The 20524-nt window shown below is 68.9% G+C and overlaps 1 protein-coding gene across 2 annotated transcripts in view; it reads right to left on the reverse strand.

The window, feature by feature from the left end:
- Positions 1-20524, reverse strand: part of LOC140405484 (bromodomain adjacent to zinc finger domain protein 2A-like) — a 389217-nt gene that overhangs the window by 353217 nt on the left and 15476 nt on the right. The window lies entirely within an intron of this gene.

Here is a 20524-nt window from a genome sequence, read left to right on the forward strand (position 1 = left end):
AGTTCAAGCCGCACTCACCCCTCCCCCGGTTCAAGCCTCACTCTCCACCCCCCCCCCAGTTCAAGCCGCACTTCCCCCTCCCCCGGTTCAAGCCGCACTCCCCCCTCCCCCGGTTCAAGCCGCACTCCCCCCTCCCCCAGTTCAAGCCGCACTACCCCCCTCCCCGGTTCAAGCTTCACTCCCCCCTCCCCCGGTTCGAGCGGCACTCCCCCCTCCCCCGGTTCAAGCCGCACTCCCCCCTCCCCCGCTTCAAGCCGCACTCCCCCCTCCCCCGCTTCAAGCCCCCCCCTCCCCGGTTCAAGCCTCACTCCCCCCTCCCCCGGTTCAAGTCGCACTCCCCCCTCCCCCGGTTCAAGCCGCACCCCCCCCTCCCCGGTTCAAGCCGCACTCCCCCCTCCCCCGGTTCAAGCCGCACTCCCCCCTCCACCGGTTCAAGCTTCACTCCGCCCTCCCCCGGTTCAAGCTTCACTCCCCCCCCCCCGGTTCAAGCCGCACTCCCCCCTCCCCCGGTTCAAGCTTCACTCCCCCCCCCCCCAGTTCAAGCCGCACTCCCCCCTCCCCGCTTCAAGCCCCCCTCCCCGGTTCAAGCCTCACTCCCCCCTCCCCCGGTTCAAGCCGCACTCCCCCCTCCCCCGGTTCAAGCCGCACTCCCCCCTCCCCCGGTTCAAGCCGCACTCCCCCCTCCCCCGCTTCAAGCCCCCCCTCCCCGGTTCAAGCCTCACTCCCCCCTCCCCCGGTTCAAGCCGCACTCCCCCCTCCCCCGATTCCAGCCGCACTCCCCCCTCCCCCGGTTCAAGCCGCACTCCCCCCTCCCCGGTTCAAGCCGCACTCCCCCCTCCCCCGGTTCAAGCCGCACTCCCCCCTCCCCCGGTTCAAGCTGCACTCCCCCCTCCCCCGGTTCAAGCCGCACTCCCCCCTCCCCCGATTCCAGCCGCACTCCCCCCTCCCCGGTTCAAGCCGCACTCCCCCCTCCCCGGTTCAAGCCGCACTCCCCCCTCCCCCGGTTCAAGCCTCACTCCCCCCTCCCCCGGTTCAAGCCGCACTCCCCCCTCCCCCGATTCCAGCCGCACTCCCCCCTCCCCCGGTTCAAGCCGCACTCCCCCCTCCCCGGTTCAAGCCGCACTCCCCCCTCCCCCGGTTCATGCCGCACTCCCCCCTCCCCCGGTTCAAGCTGCACTCCCCCCTCCCCCGGTTCAAGCCGCACTCCCACCTCCCCCGGTTCAAGCCGCACTCCCCCCTCCCCCGGTTCAAGCCCCCCTCCCTCGGTTCAAGCCGCACTCCCCCCTCCCCCGGTTCAAGCCGCACTCCCCCCCTCCCCCGGTTCAAGCCCCCCTCCCCCAATTCAAGCCGCACTCCCCCCCCCTCCCCGGTTCAAGCCGCACTCCCCCCCTCCCCGGTTAAAGCTGCACTCCCCCCTCCCCCGGTTCAAGCCGCACTCCCCCCTCCCCGGTTCAAGCCGCACTCCCCCCTCCCCCGGTTCAAGCCGCACTCCCCCCTCCCCCGATTAAAGCCGCACTCCCCCCTCCCCAGGTTCAAGCCACACTCGCCCCTCCCCAGGTTCAAGCCCCCCATCCCCCGGTTGAAGCTGCACTCCCCCCTCCCCCGGTTCAAGCCCCCCCCTCCCCCGGTTCAAGCCGCACTCCCCCTCCCCCGATTCAAGCCGCATTCCCCCCTCCCCCGGTTCAAGCCCCCCTCCCCTCCCCCGATTAAAGCCGCACTCCCCCCTCCCCCGGTTCAAGCCGCACTCCCCCCTCCCCCGGTTCAAGCCGCACTCCCCCCTCCCCGGTTCAATCTGCACTCCCCCCTCCCCCGGTTCAAGCCGCACTCCCCCCTCCCCCGGTTCAAGCCGCACTCCCCCCTCCCCCGGTTCAAGCCGCACTCCCCCCCCCCCGGTTCAAGCCGCACTCCCCCCTCCCCCGGTTCAAGCCGCACTCCCCCCTCCCCCGGTTCAAGCCGCACTCCCCCCTCCCCCGGTTCAAGCCGCACTCCCCCCTCCCCCGGTTCAAGCCGCACTCCCCCCTCCCCCGGTTCAATCTGCACTCCCCCCTCCCCCGGTTCAAGCCGCACTCCCCCGGTTCAAGCCGCACTCCCCCCCGCTCCCCCAATTCAAGCCCCCCTCCCCCTCCCCCGGTTCAAGCTGCACTCCCCTCCCCCGATTCAAGCCGCACTCCCCCCCCTCCCCCGATTCAAGCCCCCCCCCCTCCCCCGGTTCAAGCCGCACTCCCCCATCCCCCGGTTCAAGCGGCACTCCCCCCCCCCCTGGTTCAAGCAGCACTCCCCCCTCCCCCGGTTCAAGCCGCACTCCCCCCCCTCCCCTGGTTCAAGCAGCACTCCCCCTCCCCCGGTTCAAGCAGCACTCCCCCCTCCCCCGGTTCAGGCCGCACTCCCCCCTCCCCCGGTTCAGGCCGCACTCCCCCCTCCCCCGGTTCAGGCCGCACTCCCCCCTCCCCCGGTTCAAGCCCCCCTCCCTCCCCCGGTTCAAGCCGCACTCCCCCCTCCCCCGGTTCAGGCCGCACTCCCCCCTCCCCCGGTTCAAGCCACACTCCCCCCCCCCTCCCCCGGTTCAAGCTGCACTCCCCCCCCCTCCCCCGGTTCAAGCTGCACTCCCCCCTCCCCCGGTTCAAGCTGCACTCCCCCCCCCGCGGTTCAAGCCGCACTCCCCCCTCCCCCGATTCAAGCCCCCCTCCCCTCCCCCGGTTCAAGCTGCACTCCCCCCCCCCCCCCCCGGTTCAAGCCGCACTCCCCCCTCGCCCGATTCAAGCCCCCCTCCCCTCCCCCGATTCAAGCCGCACACCCCCTCCCCCGGTTCAAGCTGCACTCCCCCCTCCCCCGGTTCAAGCTGCACTCCCCCCCCCTCCCCCGGTTCAAGCCACACTCCCCCCTCCCCCGGTTCAAGCTGCACTCCCCCCTCCCCCGGTTCAAGCTGCACTCCCCCCCCCTCCCCCGGTTCAAGCTGCACTCCCCCCTCCCCCGGTTCAAGCTGCACTCCCCCCCCCCCCCGGTTCAAGCCGCACTCCCCCCTCCCCCGATTCAAGCCCCCCTCCCCCGGTTCAAGCTGCACTCCCCCCCCCCCCCCGGTTCAAGCCGCACTCCCCCTCCCCCGATTCAAGCCCCCCTCCCCTCCCCCGATTCAAGCCGCACACCCCCTCCCCCGGTTCAAGCTGCACTCCCCCCTCCCCCGGTTCAAGCTGCACTCCCCCCTCCCCCGGTTCAAGCTGCACTCCCCCCTCCCCCGATTCAAGCCCCCCTCCCCTCCCCCGATTCAAGCCGCACACCCCCTCCCCCGGTTCAAGCTGCACTCCCCCCTCCCCCGGTTCAAGCCGCACTCCCCCCTCCCCCGGTTCAAGCCGCACTCCCCCCTCCCCCGGTTCAAGCCGCACTCCCCCCTCCCCCTCCCCCGGTTCAAGCCGCACTTCCCCCTCCCCCGGTTCAAGACGCACTCCCCCCTCCCCCGGTTCAAGCTGCACTCCCCCCTCCACGGATCAAGCCGCACTCCCCCCTCCCCCGGTTCAAGCCGCACTCGCCCCTCCCCGGTTCATGCCGCACTCCCACCTCCCCCGGTTCAAGCCCCCCCCCTCCCCTCGGTTCAAGCCGCACTCCCCCTCCCCCGGTTCAAGCCCCCCCTCCCCTCCCCCGGTTCAAGCCCCCCCAACCCCGGTTCAAGCCGCACTCCCCCTCCCCCAGTTCAAGCCGCACTCCCCCTCCCCCGGTTCAAGCCCCCCCCCCTCCCCTCCCCCGGTTCAAGCCCCCCCTCCCCCGATTCAAGCCGCACTCCCCCCTCCCCCGATTCAAGCCCCCCTTCCCCCTCCCCCGGTTCAAGCCGCACTCCCCCCTCCCCCGATTCAAGCCGCACTCCCCCTCCCCCAGTTCAAGCCCCCCTTCCCCCTCCCCCGGTTCAAGCCCCCCCCCTCCCCCGGTTCAAGCTGCACTCCCCCCTCCCCCGATTCAAGCCCCCCTTCCCCCTCCCCCGGTTCATGCCCCCCCTCCCCCGGTTCAAGCCGCACTCCCCCCTCCCCCGGTTCAAGCCGCACTCCCCCCTCCACCGGTTCAAGCTTCACTCCCCCCTCCCCCGGTTCAAGCTTCACTCCCCCCCCCCCCGGTTCAAGCCGCACTCCCCCCTCCCCCGGTTCAAGCTTCACTCCCCCCTCCCCCGCTTCAAGCCCCCCTCCCCGGTTCAAGCCTCACTCCCCCCTCCCCCGGTTCAAGCCGCACTCCCCCCTCCCCCGGTTCAAGCCGCACTCCCCCCTCCCCCGGTTCAAGCCGCACTCCCCCCTCCCCCGCTTCAAGCCCCCCCTCCCCGGTTCAAGCCTCACTCCCCCCTCCCCCGGTTCAAGCCGCACTCCCCCCTCCCCCGATTCCAGCCGCACTCCCCCCTCCCCCGGTTCAAGCCGCACTCCCCCCTCCCCGGTTCAAGCCGCACTCCCCCCTCCCCCGGTTCAAGCCGCACTCCCCCCTCCCCCGGTTCAAGCCGCACTCCCCCCTCCCCCGGTTCAAGCTGCACTCCCCCCTCCCCCGGTTCAAGCCGCACTCCCACCTCCCCCGGTTCAAGCCGCACTCCCCCCTCCCCCGGTTCAAGCCCCCCTCCCCCACCCCGTTTCAAGCCGCACTCCCCTCTCCCCCGGTTCATGCCGCACTCCCCCCTCCCTCGGTTCAAGCTGCACTCCCCCCTCCCCCGGTTCAAGCCGCACTCCCCCCTCCCCCGGTTCAAGCCCCCCTCCCCCCCCTACCCCGGTTCAAGCCGCACTCCCCCCTCCCCCGGTTCAAGCCGCACTCCCCCCTCCCCGGTTCAAGCCGCACTCCCCCCTCCCCCGGTTCAAGTCGCACTCCCCCCTCCCCCGGTTCAAGCCGCACTCCCCCCTCCCCCGGTTCAAGCCGCACTCCCCCCTCCCCCGGTTCAAGCTGCACCTCCCCCTCCCCCGGTTCAAGCCGCACTCCCCCCTCCCCCGCTTCAAGCTGCACCTCCCCCCTCCCCGATTCAAGCCGCACTCCCCCCTCCCCGGGTCAACCGCACTCCCCCTCCCCCGGTTCAAGCCGCACTCCCCCCTCCCCCGGTTCAAGCTGCACTCCCCCCTCCCCCGGGTCAACCGCACTCCCCCCTCCCCCGGGTTCAAGCCGCACTCCCCCCTCCCCCGGTTCAAGCCGCACTCCCCCTCCCCCGGTTCAAGCAGCACTCCCCCCTCCCCCGGTTCAAGCCACACTCCCCCCTCCCCCGGTGCAAGCCGCACTCCCCCCTCCCCCGGTTCAAGCCCCCCTCCCCCTCCCTCGGTTCAAGCCGCACTCCCCCCTCCCCCGGTTCAAGCTTCACTCCCCCTCCCCCGGTTCAAGCCGCACTCCCCCCCTCCCCCGGTTCAAGCCCCCCTCCCCCGGTTCAAGCCGCACTCCCCCCTCCCCCGGTTCAAGCCCCCCTCCCCGGTTCAAGCCGCACTCCCCCCCTCCCCCGGTTCAAGCCCCCCTCCCTCGGTTCAAGCCGCACTCCCCCCTCCCCCCGTTCAAGCTTCACTCCCCCTCCCCCGGTTCAAGCCGCACTCCCCCCCTCCCCCGGTTCAAGCCCCCCTCCCTCGGTTCAAGCCGCACTCCCCCCTCCCCCGGTTCAAGCTTCACTCCCCCTCCCCCGGTTCAAGCCGCACTCCCCCCTCCCCCGGTTCAAGCCCCCCTCCCCCAATTCAAGCCGCACTCCCCCCCCTCCCCGGTTCAAGCCGCACTCCCCCCTCCCCCGGTTCAAGCCGCACTCCCCCTCCCCCGGTTCAAGCCGCACTCCCCCTCCCCCGGTTCAAGCAGCACTCCCCCCTCCACGGATCAAGCCGCACTCCCCCCTCCCCCGGTTCAAGCCGCACTCGCCCCTCCCCGGTTCATGCCGCACTCCCACCTCCCCCGGTTCAAGCCCCCCCCCTCCCCTCGGTTCAAGCCGCACTCCCCCTCCCCCGGTTCAAGCCCCCCCTCCCCTCCCCCGGTTCAAGCCCCCCCAACCCCGGTTCAAGCCGCACTCCCCCTCCCCCGGTTCAAGCCGCACTCCCCCTCCCCCGGTTCAAGCCCCCCCCCCTCCCCTCCCCCGGTTCAAGCCCCCCCTCCCCCGATTCAAGCCGCACTCCCCCCTCCCCCGATTCAAGCCCCCCTTCCCCCTCCCCCGGTTCAAGCCGCACTCCCCCCTCCCCCGATTCAAGCCGCACTCCCCCCTCCCCCAGTTCAAGCCCCCCTTCCCCCTCCCCCGGTTCAAGCCCCCCCCCTCCCCCGGTTCAAGCTGCACTCCCCCCTCCCCCGATTCAAGCCCCCCTTCCCCCTCCCCCGGTTCATGCCCCCCCTCCCCCGGTTCAAGCCGCACTCCCCCCTCCCCCGGATCAAGCCGCATTCCCCCCTCCCCCGATTCAAGCCGCACTCCCCCCGATTCAAGCCGCACTCCCCCCTCCCCCGGTTCAAGCCGCACTCCCCCTCCCCCGGTTCAAGCCTCACTCCCCCATCCCCCGGTTCAAGCCGCACTCCCCCCTCCCCCGGTTCAAGCCGCACTCCCCCCCCTCCCCCGGTTCAAGCCGCACTCCCCCCTCCCCCGGTTCAAGCCGCACTCCCCCCCTCCCCCGGTTCAAGCCGCACTCCCCCCTCCCCCGGTTCAAGCCGCACTCCCCCCCTCCCCCGGTTCAAGCCGCACTCCCCCCTCCCCCGGATCAAGCCGCACTCCCCCCTCCCCCGATTCAAGCCGCACTCCCCCCTCCCCTGGTTCAAGCTGCACTCCCCCCTCCCCCGGTTCAAGCCGCACTCCCCCCTCCCCCGGTTCAAGCCGCACTCCCCCCTCCCCCGGTTCAAGCCGCACTCCCCCCCTCCCCCGGTTCAAGACCCCCCCTCCCCCGGTTCAAGCCGCACTCCCCCCTCCCCCTCCCCCGGTTCAAGCCGCACTCCCCCCTCCCCCTCCCCCGGTTCAAGCCGCACTCCCCCCTCCCCCGGTTCAAGCTGCACTCCCCCCTCCCCCCGGTTCAAGCTGCACTCCCCCCTCCCCCGGTTCAAGCCGCACTCCCCCTCCCCCGGTTCAAGCTGCACTCCCCCCTCCCCCGGTTCAAGCTGCACTCCCCCCTCCCCCGGTTGAAGCCGCACTCCCCCCTCCCCCGGTTGAAGCCGCACTCCCCCCTCCCCAGTTCAAGCCGCACTACCCCCCTCCCCGGTTCAAGCTTCACTCCCCCCTCCCCCAGTTCAAGCCGCACTCACCCCTCCCCCGGTTCAAGCCTCACTCTCCCCCCCCCCCCCCCAGTTCAAGCCGCACTTCCCCCTCCCCCGGTTCAAGCCGCACTCCCCCCTCCCCCGGTTCAAGCCGCACTCCCCCCCTCCCCCAGTTCAAGCCGCACTACCCCCCTCCCCGGTTCAAGCTTCACTCCCCCCTCCCCCGGTTCAAGCGGCACTCCCCCCTCCCCCGGTTCAAGCCGCACTCCCCCCTCACCCGCTTCAAGCCGCACTCCCCCCTCCCCCGCTTCAAGCCCCCCCCTCCCCGGTTCAAGCCTCACTCCCCCCTCCCCCGGTTCAAGTCGCACTCCCCCCTCCCCCGGTTCAAGCCTCACTCCCCCCTCCCCCGGTTCAAGTCGCACTCCCCCCTCCCCCGGTTCAAGCCGCACTCCCCCCTCCACCGGTTCAAGCTTCACTCCCCCCTCCCCCGGTTCAAGCTTCACTCCCCCCCCCCCCGGTTCAAGCCGCACTCCCCCCTCCCCCGGTTCAAGCTTCACTCCCCCCTCCCCCGCTTCAAGCCCCCCTCCCCGGTTCAAGCCTCACTCCCCCCTCCCCCGGTTCAAGCCGCACTCCCCCCTCCCCCGGTTCAAGCCGCACTCCCCCCTCCCCCGGTTCAAGCCGCACTCCCCCCTCCCCCGCTTCAAGCCCCCCCCTCCCCGGTTCAAGCCTCACTTCCCCCTCCCCCGGTTCAAGCCGCACTCCCCCCTCCCCCGATTCCAGCCGCACTCCCCCCTCCCCCGGTTCAAGCCGCACTCCCCCCTCCCCGGTTCAAGCCGCACTCCCCCCTCCCCCGGTTCAAGCCGCACTCCCCCCTCCCCCGGTTCAAGCCGCACTCCCCCCTCCCCCGGTTCAAGCTGCACTCCCCCCTCCCCCGGTTCAAGCCGCACTCCCACCTCCCCCGGTTCAAGCCGCACTCCCCCCTCCCCCGGTTCAAGCCCCCCTCCCCCGATTCAAGCCCCCCTCCCCCGGTTCAAGCCGCACTCCCACCTCCCTCGGTTCAAGCTGCACTCCCCCCTCCCCCGGTTCAAGCCGCACTCCCCCCTCCCCCGGTTCAAGCCCCCCTCCCCCCCCTACCCCGGTTCAAGCCGCACTCCCCCCTCCCCCGGTTCAAGCCGCACTCCCCCCTCCCCGGTTCAAGCCGCACTCCCCCCTCCCCCGGTTCAAGCCGCACTCCCCCTCCCCCGGTTCAAGCCGCACTCCCCCCTCCCCCGGTTCAAGCCGCACTCCCCCCTCCCCCGGTTCAAGCTGCACCTCCCCCTCCCCCGGTTCAAGCCGCACTCCCCCCTCCCCCGCTTCAAGCTGCACCTCCCCCTCCCCGATTCAAGCCGCACTCCCCCCTCCCCCGGGTCAACCGCACTCCCCCCTCCCCCGGTTCAAGCCGCACTCCCCCCTCCCCCGGTTCAAGCTGCACTCCCCCCTCCCCCGGGTTCAAGCCGCACTCCCCCCTCCCCCGGTTCAAGCCGCACTCCCCCCTCCCCCGGTTCAAGCAGCACTCCCCCCTCCCCCGGTTCAAGCCGCACTCCCCCCTCCCCCGGTGCAAGCCGCACTCCCCCCTCCCCGGTTCAAGCCCCCCTCCCCCTCCCTCGGTTCAAGCCGCACTCCCCCCTCCCCCGGTTCAAGCTTCACTCCCCCTCCCCCGGTTCAAGCCGCACTCCCCCCCTCCCCCGGTTCAAGCCCCCCTCCCCCGGTTCAAGCCGCACTCCCCCCTCCCCCGGTTCAAGCCCCCCTCCCCCGGTTCAAGCCGCACTCCCCCCCTCCCCCGGTTCAAGCCCCCCTCCCTCGGTTCAAGCCGCACTCCCCCCTCCTCCCGTTCAAGCTTCACTCCCCCTCCCCCGGTTCAAGCCGCACTCCCCCCCCTCCCCCGGTTCAAGCCCCCCTCCCCCAATTCAAGCCGCACTCCCCCCCCTCCCCGGTTCAAGCCGCACTCCCCCCTCCCCCGGTTCAAGCCGCACTCCCCCTCCCCCGGTTCAAGCCGCACTCCCCCTCCCCCGGTTCAAGCAGCACTCCCCCCCTCCCCCGGTTCAAGCCCCCCTCCCCCAATTCAAGCCGCACTCCCCCCCCTCCCCGGTTCAAGCCGCACTCCCCCCTCCCCGGTTAAAGCCGCACTCCCCCCTCCCCCGGTTAAAGCCGCACTCCCCCCTCCCCCGGTTCAAGCCGCACTCCCCCCTCCCCGGTTAAAGCCGCACTCCCCCCTCCCCCGGTTCAAGCCGCACTCCCCCCTCCCCCGGTTCAAGCCGCACTCCCCCCTCCCCCGATTCAAGCCGCACTCCCCCCTCCCCAGGTTCAAGCCACACTCGCCCCTCCCCAGGTTCAAGCCCCCCCTCCCCCGGTTGAAGCTGCACTCCCCCCTCCCCCGGTTCAAGCCCCCCCCTCCTCCCAGTTGAAGCCGCACTCCCCCCTCCCCCGGTTCAAGCCGCACTCCCCCCTCCCCCGATTCAAGCCGCACTCCCCCCTCCCCCGGTTCAAGCCGCACTCCCCCCTCCCCCGGATCAAGCCGCACTCCCCCCTCCCCCGGTTCAAGCTGCACTCCCCCCTCCCCCGGTTCAAGCCGCACTCCCCCCTCTCCCGGTTCAAGCTGCACTCCCCCCTCCCCCGGTTCAAGCCCCCCTCCCCCGATTAAAGCCGCACTCCCCCCTCCCCCGGTTCAAGCCGCACTCCCCCCTCCCCCGGTTCAATCTGCACTCCCCCCTCCCCCGGTTCAAGCCGCACTCCCCCCTCCCCGGTTCGAGCCGCACTCCCCCCTCCCCCGGTTCAAGCCGCACTCCCCCCTCCCCCGGTTCAAGCCGCACTCCCCCCTCCCCCGGTTCAAGCTGCACTCCCCCCTCCCCCGGTTCAAGCCGCACTCTCCCCTCCCCCGATTCAAGCCGCACTCCCCCCCCGGTTCAAGCCGCACTCCCCCCTCCCCCGATTCAAGCAGCACACCCGCTCCCCCTCCCCCGATTCAAGCCGCACACCCGCTCCCCCTCCCCCGGTTCAAGCCGCACTCCCCCTCCCTCCCCCGGTTCAAGCCGCACTCCCCCCTCCCCCGGTTCAAGCCGCACTCCCCCTCCCCCGGTTCAAGCTTCACTCCCCCCTCCCCCGGTTCAAGCCCCCCTCCCTCCCCCGGTTCAAGCCGCACTCCCCCCCCCCCCCGGTTCAAGCAGCACTCCCCCCTCCCCCGGTTCAAGCCCCCCTCCCTCCCCCGGTTCAAGCCGCACTCCCCCCTCCCCCGGTTCAAGCCACACTCCCCCCCCTCCCCCAGTTCAAGCTGCACTCCCCCCTCCCCCGGTTCAAGCCACACTCCCCCCCCCCTCCCCCGGTTCAAGCTGCACTCCCCCCCCCCCTCCCCCGGTTCAAGCTGCACTCCCCCCTCCCCCGATTCAAGCCGCACACCCCCTCCCCCGGTTCAAGCCGCACTCCCCCCTCCCCCGGTTCAAGCCCCCCTCCTCCTCCCCCGGTTCAAGCCGCACTCCCCCCTCCCCGGTTCAAGCCGCACTCCCCCCTCCCCCGGTTCAAGCCACACTCGCCCCTCCCCAGGTTCAAGCCCCCCCTCCCCCGGTTGAAGCTGCACTCCCCCCTCCCCCGGTTCAAGCCCCCCCTCCCCCCGGTTGAAGCTGCACTCCCCCCTCCCCCGATTCAAGCCGCACTCCCCCCTCCCCCGGTTCAAGCTTCACTCCCCCCTCCCCCGGTTCAAGCTTCACTCCCCCCTCCCCCGGTTCAAGCCGCACTCCCCCCTCCCCGGTTCAAGCCGCACTCCCCCCTCCCCCGGTTCAAGCTGCACTCCCCCCTCCCCCGGTTCAAGCCGCACTCCCCCCTCCCCCGATTCAAGCCCCCCTCCCCTCCCCCGATTCAAGCCGCACTCCCCCTCCCCCGGTTCAAGCCGCACTCCCCCCCCCCCCCGGTTCAAGCCGCACTCCCCCCTCCCCCGATTCAAGCCCCCCTCCCCTCCCCCGATTCAAGCCGCACTCCCCTCCCCCGGTTCAAGCCGCACTCCCCCCTCCCCCGGTTCAAGCCGCACTCCCCCCTCCCCCGGTTCAAGCCGCACTCCCCCCCCCCCCGGTTCAAGCCGCACTCCCCCCTCCCCCGATTCAAGCCCCCCTCCCCTCCCCCGATTCAAGCCGCACTCCCCTCCCCCGGTTCAAGCGGCACTCCCCCCCCCCCCGGTTCAAGCCGCACTCCCCCCTCCCCCGGTTCAAGCCGCACTCCCCCCTCCCCCGGTTCAAGCCGCACTCCCCCCTCCCCCGATTCAAGCCGCACTCCCCCCTCCCCCGATTCAAGCCGCACTCCCCCCTCCCCCGATTCAAGCCGCACTCCCCCCTCCCCCGGTTCAAGCCACACTCGCCCCTCCCCAGGTTCAAGCCCCCCCTCCCCCGGTTGAAGCTGCACTCCCCCCTCCCCCGGTTCAAGCCCCCCCTCCTCCCAGTTGAAGCTGCACTCCCCCCACCCCCGGTTCATGCTGCACTCACCCCTCCCCCGATTCAAGCCGCACTCCCCCCTCCCCCGGTTCAAGCCGCACTCCCCCCTCCCCCGGTTCAAGCCGCATTCCCCCCTCCCCGGTTCAAGCCGCACTCCCCCCTCCCCCGGTTCAAGCTGCACTCCCCCCTCCCCCGGTTCAAGCCGCACTCCCCCCCCCCCCCCGGTTCAAGCCGCACTCCCCCCTCCCCCGATTCAAGCCCCCCTCCCCTCCCCCGATTCAAGCCGCACTCCCCCCTCCCCCGGTTCAAGCCCCCCTCCTCCTCCCCCGGTTCAAGCCGCACTCCCCCCTCCCCCGATTCAAGCCCCCCTCCCCTCCCCCGATTCAAGCCGCACTCCCCCCTCCCCCGGTTCAAGCCCCCCTCCTCCTCCCCCGGTTCAAGCCGCACTCCCCCCTCCCCCGATTCAAGCCGCACTCCCCCCTCCCCCGATTCAAGCCGCACTCCCCCCTCCCCCGATTCAAGCCGCACTCCCCCCTCCCCCGGTTCAAGCCGCACTCCCCCCTCCCCCGGTTCAAGCCACACTCGCCCCTCCCCAGGTTCAAGCCCCCCCTCCCCCGGTTGAAGCTGCACTCCCCCCTCCCCCGGTTCAAGCCGCACTCCCCCCTCCCCCGATTCAAGCCCCCCTCCCCTCCCCCGATTCAAGCCGCACTCCCCCCTCCCCCGGTTCAAGCCGCACTCCCCCCCCCCCCGGTTCAAGCCGCACTCCCCCCTCCCCCGATTCAAGCCCCCCTCCCCTCCCCCGATTCAAGCCGCACTCCCCCCTCCCCCGGTTCAAGCCCCCCTCCTCCTCCCCCGGTTCAAGCAGCACTCCCCCCTCCCCGGTTCAAGCCGCACTCCCCCCTCCCCCGATTCAAGCCGCACTCCCCCCTCCCCCGATTCAAGCCGCACTCCCCCCTCCCCCGGTTCAAGCCACACTCGCCCCTCCCCAGGTTCAAGCCCCCCCTCCCCCGGTTGAAGCTGCACTCCCCCCTCCCCCGGTTCAAGCCCCCCCTCCTCCCAGTTGAAGCTGCACTCCCCCCACCCCCGGTTCATGCTGCACTCACCCCTCCCCCGATTCAAGCCGCACTCCCCCTCCCCCGGTTCAAGCCGCACTCCCCCCTCCCCCGGTTCAAGCCGCACTCCCCCCTCCCCGGTTCAAGCCGCACTCCCCCCTCCCCCGGTTCAAGCTGCACTCCCCCCTCCCCCGGTTCAAGCCGCACTCCCCCCCCCCCGGTTCAAGCCGCACTCCCCCCTCCCCCGATTCAAGCCCCCCTCCCCTCCCCCGATTCAAGCCGCACTCCCCCCTCCCCCGGTTCAAGCCCCCCTCCTCCTCCCCCGGTTCAAGCCGCACTCCCCCCTCCCCCGATTCAAGCCGCACTCCCCCCTCCCCCGATTCAAGCCGCACTCCCCCCTCCCCCGATTCAAGCCGCACTCCCCCCTCCCCCGATTCAAGCCGCACTCCCCCCTCCCCAGGTTCAAGCCGCACTCCCCCCTCCCCCGGTTCAAGCCCCCCTCCTCCTCCCCCGGTTCAAGCCGCACTCCCCCCTCCCCCGATTCAAGCCGCACTCCCCCCTCCCCCGATTCAAGCCGCACTCCCCCCTCCCCCGATTCAAGCCGCACTCCCCCCTCCCCCGATTCAAGCCGCACTCCCCCCTCCCCAGGTTCAAGCCGCACTCCCCCCTCCCCCGATTCAAGCCGCACTCCCCCCTCCCCCGATTCAAGCCGCACTCCCCCCTCCCCAGGTTGAAGCCGCACTCCCCCCTCCCCCGGTTCAAGCTGCACTCCCCCCTCCCCCGGTTCAAGCCACACTCGCCCCTCCCCAGGTTCAAGCCCCCCCTCCCCCGGTTGAAGCTGCACTCCCCCCTCCCCCGGTTCAAGCCCCCCCTCCTCCCAGTTGAAGCTGCACTCCCCCCACCCCCGGTTCATGCTGCACTCACCCCTCCCCCGATTCAAGCCGCACTCCCCCCTCCCCGGTTCAAGCCGCACTCCCCCCTCCCCCGGTTCAAGCCGCACTCCCCCCTCCCCCGGTTCAAGCCGCACTCCCCCCTCCCCCGGTTCAAGCCGCACTCCCCCCTCCCCCGGTTCAAGCCGCACTCCCCCCTCCCCCGGTTCAAGCCGCACTCCCCCCTCCCCGGTTCAAGCCACACTCCCCCCTCCCCCGGTTCAAGCTGCACTCCCCCCTCCCCCGGTTCAAGCCGCACTCCCCCCTCCCCCGGTTCAAGCCGCACTCCCCCCTCCCCCGGTTCAAGCTGCACTCCCCCCTCCCTCGGTTCAAGCCGCACTCCCCCCCTCCCCCGGTTCAAGCCACACTCCCCCCTCCCCCGGTTCAAGCCGCACTCCCCCCTCCCCCGGTTCAAGCCGCACTCCCCCCTCCCCCGGTTCAAGCTGCACTCCCCCCTCCCTCGGTTCAAGCCGCACTCCCCCTCCCCCGGTTCAAGCTGCACTCCCCCCTTCCCCCACCTCAGTGCACATTATTCTGCTTCAGACCTTCTCACCCTGACACTTTCCCCCCTCCTGGGTTCACGTTGCTCCTAATCTCACCCCCGCTGCCCCTCCCTCCCCGCAGTCTGTACTTTGTTCTTCATCGTTCTTCTGGGATCAAACTGATTATGCTATGTTGGCCCAGGAATCAAATTCTGCTGCACCTTGTGGGCAGTAAAGTGATGAAGAGAAAGGATTTGCACCATTAACTGGCAGAGGTCAAACTGAATCGCAACAGAGTCCCCTGTCGAGTGCATCTCGCCGGGTGTGTCCGGCCCGGGACATGCGACCGAGGCCACACACAGCCCCGTTTCCTGAACTGAGGAGCTCTGCTCGCCAGAATTCCTCAGTGTAGGAGGAGATCGGGACACCATTTCCAAATGGAGTCCTGATGTCTTGACCCCCCCCCCCCCCAACGTGACCCCCAGAACCCCCAAATCACCTATAAGGGGGGCTTCAGGTGTTCCCCCCCCCCCCAACATGGGCAGGGCACCCCCAGGCCCAATCTCTGGCACAGGAAAAATGCCAGGTGGCACCAGCAGAGCCAGGGTGCAACCATGTCCAGAGGGCACCCACCTGGGAGTTTGATCCCCTGGGAGGGCCCCTCAAGTGCCATTCCATCTGGTCCCCGTTTCTTGGGTGGCACGGTAGCACAGTGGCTAGCACAGTTGCTTCACAGCGCCAGGGTCCCAGGTTCGATTCCCCACTGGGTCACCGTCTGTGCGGAGTCTGCACGTTCTCCCCGTGTCTGCGTGGGTTTCCTCCGGGTGCTCCGGTTTCCTCCCACAGTCCAAAGATGTGGTTAGGTGGATTGGCCACGATAAATTGCCTTTAATGACCAAAACTGGTTTGATGGGGTTACTGGGATAGGGTGGAGGTCTGGGTTTAAATGGGGTGTTCTTGCCAAGGGCCGGTGCAGACTCGATGGGCCGAATGGCTTCCTTCTGCACTGTAAATTCTATGTAAATCTATGTAAGCGCTCACTTAAGGTCTCCAAGACGAAGGGATTAGATCCCAAAACCTCAGGTGAGCTGCATCTCACTCTAATCTGCAAATTCGCCAAATACTGATCCCACTCACAATGGGCAGGATTCCGATCGCAATGTGTCGAGAGATCCCGTTACATCCCGTACCAGTCTCCCCGAACCGGCGCCGGAATGTGGCGACTAGGGGCTTTTCACAGTAACTTCATTCAAGCCTACTTGTGACAATAAGCGATTATTATCTTACGAGGAGTGGTGAGACGGGTAGATCCTGGAAGAGGTCTCTCCCGGCATCCAGCGCCCGTGCCCCCGTTCACCTGAACGGGGACGCGAGGCGGCCGGTATGTGGCTGCAGTAGCCATCTTGCTTCCTTATTGTACAGTTTGATTTTGTGGTTGCATTAAAGCACAACATTTTTCCAAAACATTGGATCTGATATTTGCGATCCAATCTACGTTCTAGCCTTATGGTAAACACTGCCCACTGGAATGGCGGAAAATTTTCACGCCTTTCATCAAAGGAAATTTGAAAGTTTATACAACACACAGATATCTTCATCCACAGTTTACAGTACGACAGCCACACATCAGGCACCGAAGCAGTCAATCCGTTTGGCTTCAGAACCCAATCAATACTTTGACACTTGATCCTAACTTTTGCCCTCGTCTCTCTTCTTACCTGTAAGAAGAGAACCAAGACTCGCCCTCTTTGTGCATTCCGAGACACAGACGGTGATGGAAGATCTCCAGGATTCACCGCTCAATAAAAGGTGAATGTATTGGCTCCATTGCTTGGATAGATAGGGAATTACTTCCATTATAGCAAATAAACGTTTCAGTCAGAGCATCAACATCGCTTGCTTTGCTATGGCACCTACAGCCCGCCTGCATTAGGATTTCCAGGCCATGGTCCCCACCTCTTAGAGCTGATGTCAGAATGCAATCAGTTGGGACGACACTGCAGTCTCACGGCGCCGAGGACCCAGGTTCGATCCCGGCTCTGGGTCACTGTCCGTGTGAAGTTTGCACATTCTCCCCGTGTCTGCGTGGGTCTCGCCTCCACAACCCAAAGGAAGGCCACGCTAAATTGCCCCTTAATTGGAAAAAAAAAAGAATTGGGTACTCTAAATTTATTTTAAAAGAGACTGCGATCAGTTGCAAGGCTTAAGGATTTGTACCGCTGCCTGATGGCTTTGAGGATAGCCTCTGCCTGAAAGGTGGGCCATCGCGGGCTACCTTTTGACGAGGATGAAGAGATTAGTTTTTTTACATTTTAGAGTACCCAATTATTTTTTTTTCCAATTAAGGGGCAATTTAGTGTGGCCAATCCACCTACCCTGCACATCTTTGGGTTGTGGGGGTGAGACCCACGCAGACTCGGGGAGAATGTGCAAACTCCACACGGACAGTGACCCGGGGCCAAGGATGAAGGGATGTTACTCTCACTGGAGAACATGGTGGTCTAAAGGCGGCCACAACTCATTCACTATAATAATAATCTTTAGTGTCATAAGTAGGCTTACATTAACACTGTGAAACAGCACACAGCAGTCTCTTACTTCCCTCTGAGAGGGAAGTCTAGCGTTACATTTGTCCAGCTTGTTTTCGATCGCTTGGACGTTTGCCAGGAGTATGCTGGGGAGAGGAGTCTTGAAACCGCGTTGTTTTAGTCTCACCTGCAGACCGCCATGTTTCCCTCGCTTCCTTGGTTGGCAGCTGCATCTGGATGGCACCGGAATCTGATGAGAGAAGTCTGACCTTGTGGAAGGTAGGTGGTTGCGTCTGGCGGAGGCCGGGGCGCTGGTTACATTTCTGGGGTCGTGTCTGGCAGGGTCTCGGGCAATGGTTGCGGTCGTGGGGTTGCCGGGGAGTCATGTTTGCGATCCGGATGGGTCCCAGCATTCTGCGTGTATGGGAATGTTGCGGCACATTCGGGTCCTCGCGTGGGGTCTCTGCCGTTTCAGGGGTCTTGGGTTGCAGGCAGAGGCTTCCTGAGGCAGGTTGGCTGGCTCTGTATTCTGCTCCCTCTTTGGTGGTCTGGTCGGGCGCTCCTGGAGAGAGGCCTTGGAGTAGGCCTGGTCAGGCCTCCATGAGGATTCTTCTTTCCTCCATCCATAGGTAGGTTGGGTCACTGGGCGGGGCCTCTCCGGGTCGGGTCGCTGGGCGGGGCCTCTCCTGGTCGGGTCGCTGGGCGGAGCCTCTCCTGGTCGGGTCGCTGGGCGGGGCCTCTCCGGGTCGGGTCGCTGGGCGGGGCCTCTCCGGGTCGGGTCGCTGGGCGGGGCCTCTCCTGGTCGAGTCACTGGGCGGGGCCTCTCCGGCCGGTTGCTGGGCGGGGCCTCTCCGGGTCGGGTCGCTGGGCGGGGCCTCTCCGGGTCGGGTCGCTGGGCGGGGCATCTCCGGGTCGGGTCGCTGGGCGGGTCCCCTCCAGGTCGGGTCGCTGGGCAGGGCCTCTCCTGGTCGAATCGCTGAGCGGGGCCTCTCCGAGTCGGGTTGCTGGGTGGGGCCTCTCCGGGTCAGGTCGCTGGGCGGGGCCTCTCCGGGTCGGGTCGATGAGGGGGGGCCTCTCCGGGTTGGGTCGCTGGGCAGGGCCTCTCCGAGTCGGGTCGCTGGGCAGGGCCTCTCCGAGTCGGGTTGCTGGGTGGGGCCTCTCCGGGTCAGGTCGCTGGGCGGGGCCTCTCCGAGTCGGGTTGCTGGGCGGGGCTTCTCCGGGGCAGGTCGCTGGGCGGGGCCTCTCCGGGTCGGGTCGCTGGGCGGGGCCTCTCCGGGTCGGGTCGCTGGGCGGGGCCTCTCCGGGTCGGGTCGCTGGGCGGGGCCTCTCCGGGTCGGGTCGCTGGGCGGGACCTCTCCGGGTCGGGTCGCTGGGCGGGGCCTCTCCGGGTCGGGTCGCTGGGCGGGGCCTCTCTGGGTCGGGTCGCTGGGCGGGGCCTCTCTGGGTCGGGTCGCTGGGCGGGGCCTCTCCGGTTCGGGTCGCTGGGCGGGGCCTCTCCGGTTCGGGTCGCTGGGCGGGGCCTCTCCGGGTCGGGTCGCTGGGCGGGGCCTCTCCGGGTCGGGTCGCTGGGCGGGGCCTCTCCGGGTCGGGTCGCTGGGCGGGGTCTCTCTGGGTCGGGTCGCTGGGCGGGGCCTCTACGGTTCGGGTCGCTGGGCGGGGCCTCTCTGGGTCGGGTCGCTGGGCGGGGCCTCTCCGGCCGGTTGCTGGGCGAGGCCTCTCTGGGTCGGGTCGCTGGGCGGGGCCTCTCCGGGTCAGGTCGCTGGGCGGGGCCTCTCCGGTTCGGGTCGCTGGGCAGGGCCTCTCCGGGTCGGGTCGCTGGGCGGGGCCTCGCCAGGTCAGGTCGCTGGGCGGGGCCTCGCCAGGTCAGGTCGCTGGGCGGGGCCTCTCCGGTTCGGGTCGCTGGGCGGGGCCTCTCCGGGTCGGGTTGCTGGGCGGGGCCTCTCCGGGTCGGGTCGCTGGGCGGGGCCTCTCCAGGTTCGGGTTGCTGGGCGGGGCCTCTCCGGGTCGGGTTGCTGGGCGGGGCCTCTCCATGTCAGGTCGCTGGGCCGGGCCTCTCCGTGTCGGGTCGCTGGACGGGGCCTCTCCGGGTCGGGTCGCTGGGCGGGGCCTCTCCGGGTCGGGTCGCTGGGCGGGGCCTCTCTGGGTCGGGTCGCTGGGCGGGGCCTCTCTGGGTCGGGTCGCTGGGCGGGGCCTCTCCGGGTCGGGTCGCTGGGCGGGGCCTCTCTGGGTCGGGTCGCTGGGCGGGGCCTCTCCGGGTCGGGTCGCTGGGCGGGGCCTCTCTGGGTCGGGTCGCTGGGCGAGGCCTCTCCAGGTCAGGTCGATGGGCGGGGCCTCGCCAGGTCAGGTCGCTGGGCAGGGCCTCTCTGGGTTGGGTCGCTGGGCGGGGCCTCTCCGGGTCGGGTCGCTGGGCAGGGCCTCTCCGGGTCGGGTCGCTGGGCGGGGCCTCTCCGGGTCGGGTCGCTGGGCAGGGCCTCTCCGGGTCGGGTCGCTGGGCGGGGCCTCTCCTGGTCGGGTCGCTGGGCGGGGCCTCTCTGGGTCGGGTCGCTGGGCGGGGCCTCTCCGGGTCGGGTCGCTGGGCGGGGCCTCTCTGGGTCGGGTCGCTGGACAGGGCCTCTCTGGGTCGGGTCGCTGGGCGGGGCCTCTCCGGGTCGGGTCGCTGGGCGGGGCCTCTCCGGGTCGGGTCGCTGGGCGGGGCCTCTCCGGGTTGGGTCGCTGGGCGGGGCCTCTCCGGGTCAGGTCGCTGGGCAGGGCCTCTCTGGGTCGGGTCCTCGCCAGGTCAGGTCGCTGGGCGGGGCCTCTCTGGGTTGGGTCGCTGGGCGGGGCCTCTCCGGGTCAGGTCGCTGGGCGGGGCCTCTCTGGGTCGGGTTGCTGGGCGGGGCCTCTACGGGTCAGGTCGCTGAGCGGGGCCTCTCTGGGTCGGGTCGCTGGGCGGGGCCTCTCCGGGTCGGGTCGCTGGGCGGGGCCTCTCCGGGTCGGGTCGCTGGGCGGGGCCTCTCTGGGTCAGGTCGCTGGGCAGGGCCTCTCTGGGTCGGGTCGCTGGGCGGGGCCTCTCTGGGTCGGGTCGCTGGGCGGGGCCTCTCCGGGTCAGGTCGGGCCAGGTCCTGCGGTCGGGGGCTGGGTCGGGTACTCCGGCGACTGGGCCGGGCAGTCCGGGGGCTGGCGTCGGTACCTAGGCCGGGTTGAGCGCTCAATGTAAGAAATGTCTTTCTTACATTTATGACGCTGCATTCTTTGGGCACCTGATAGTTCATTTTTGCTGCAAAGAAGCTATTTTCATCTTTTTTTTTTGGCATTGATAGTTAAATGTACAAGGAAGAGAAAAAGAAAGAGGTGACTCACACCACTATCATCCTCGGGTGGCTGGAAGCCCGTCCCATGTGGACGTGGTCATTTCGTATTGCGTATCGTACTGCTGGATTTCATGGTTGCATTAAAGCTCGATGTTTCCACCCAAACACTGTTGATTTTGTACTCCAGTTCAAGTGCCAATCTGACGATAAACACAACCTACTGGCGTAGAGCAAAGCAGCAGCAGGGGACCCCGAGACGGTGATGAGCTATCTGGGCAGTCGGGCAGGATGGTAGTCACCGGATGGTGCAACAATCATGGATTCCACAATGTAAGTGTAACCACGATGTAACAGTGGCCTTGTTTAACCGCTATCCAGAGACCATGATTTGATTCGCACAAGGGCAGATCATAGCTGGTCCTGATCTCTCCTGCCTCCTGACACTGACGGTCTAGGCCCACAAATGAAGAATGGCCACTTAGTCAGGGAATAATACCCTGATTAGAGTGAGCACCTTCAGGGAAGAGGCATGTCCACATTAACCCTTACCAACTTTTACAGATGCACCATAGAAAACATCCTATCGGGCTGCATCACAGCCTGGTATGGCAACTGCTCGGCCCAGGACCGCAAGAAACTTCAGAGA

This window comes from Scyliorhinus torazame, chromosome X (assembly GCF_047496885.1).
Source record: "Scyliorhinus torazame isolate Kashiwa2021f chromosome X, sScyTor2.1, whole genome shotgun sequence".
Taxonomy (NCBI): domain Eukaryota; kingdom Metazoa; phylum Chordata; class Chondrichthyes; order Carcharhiniformes; family Scyliorhinidae; genus Scyliorhinus; species Scyliorhinus torazame.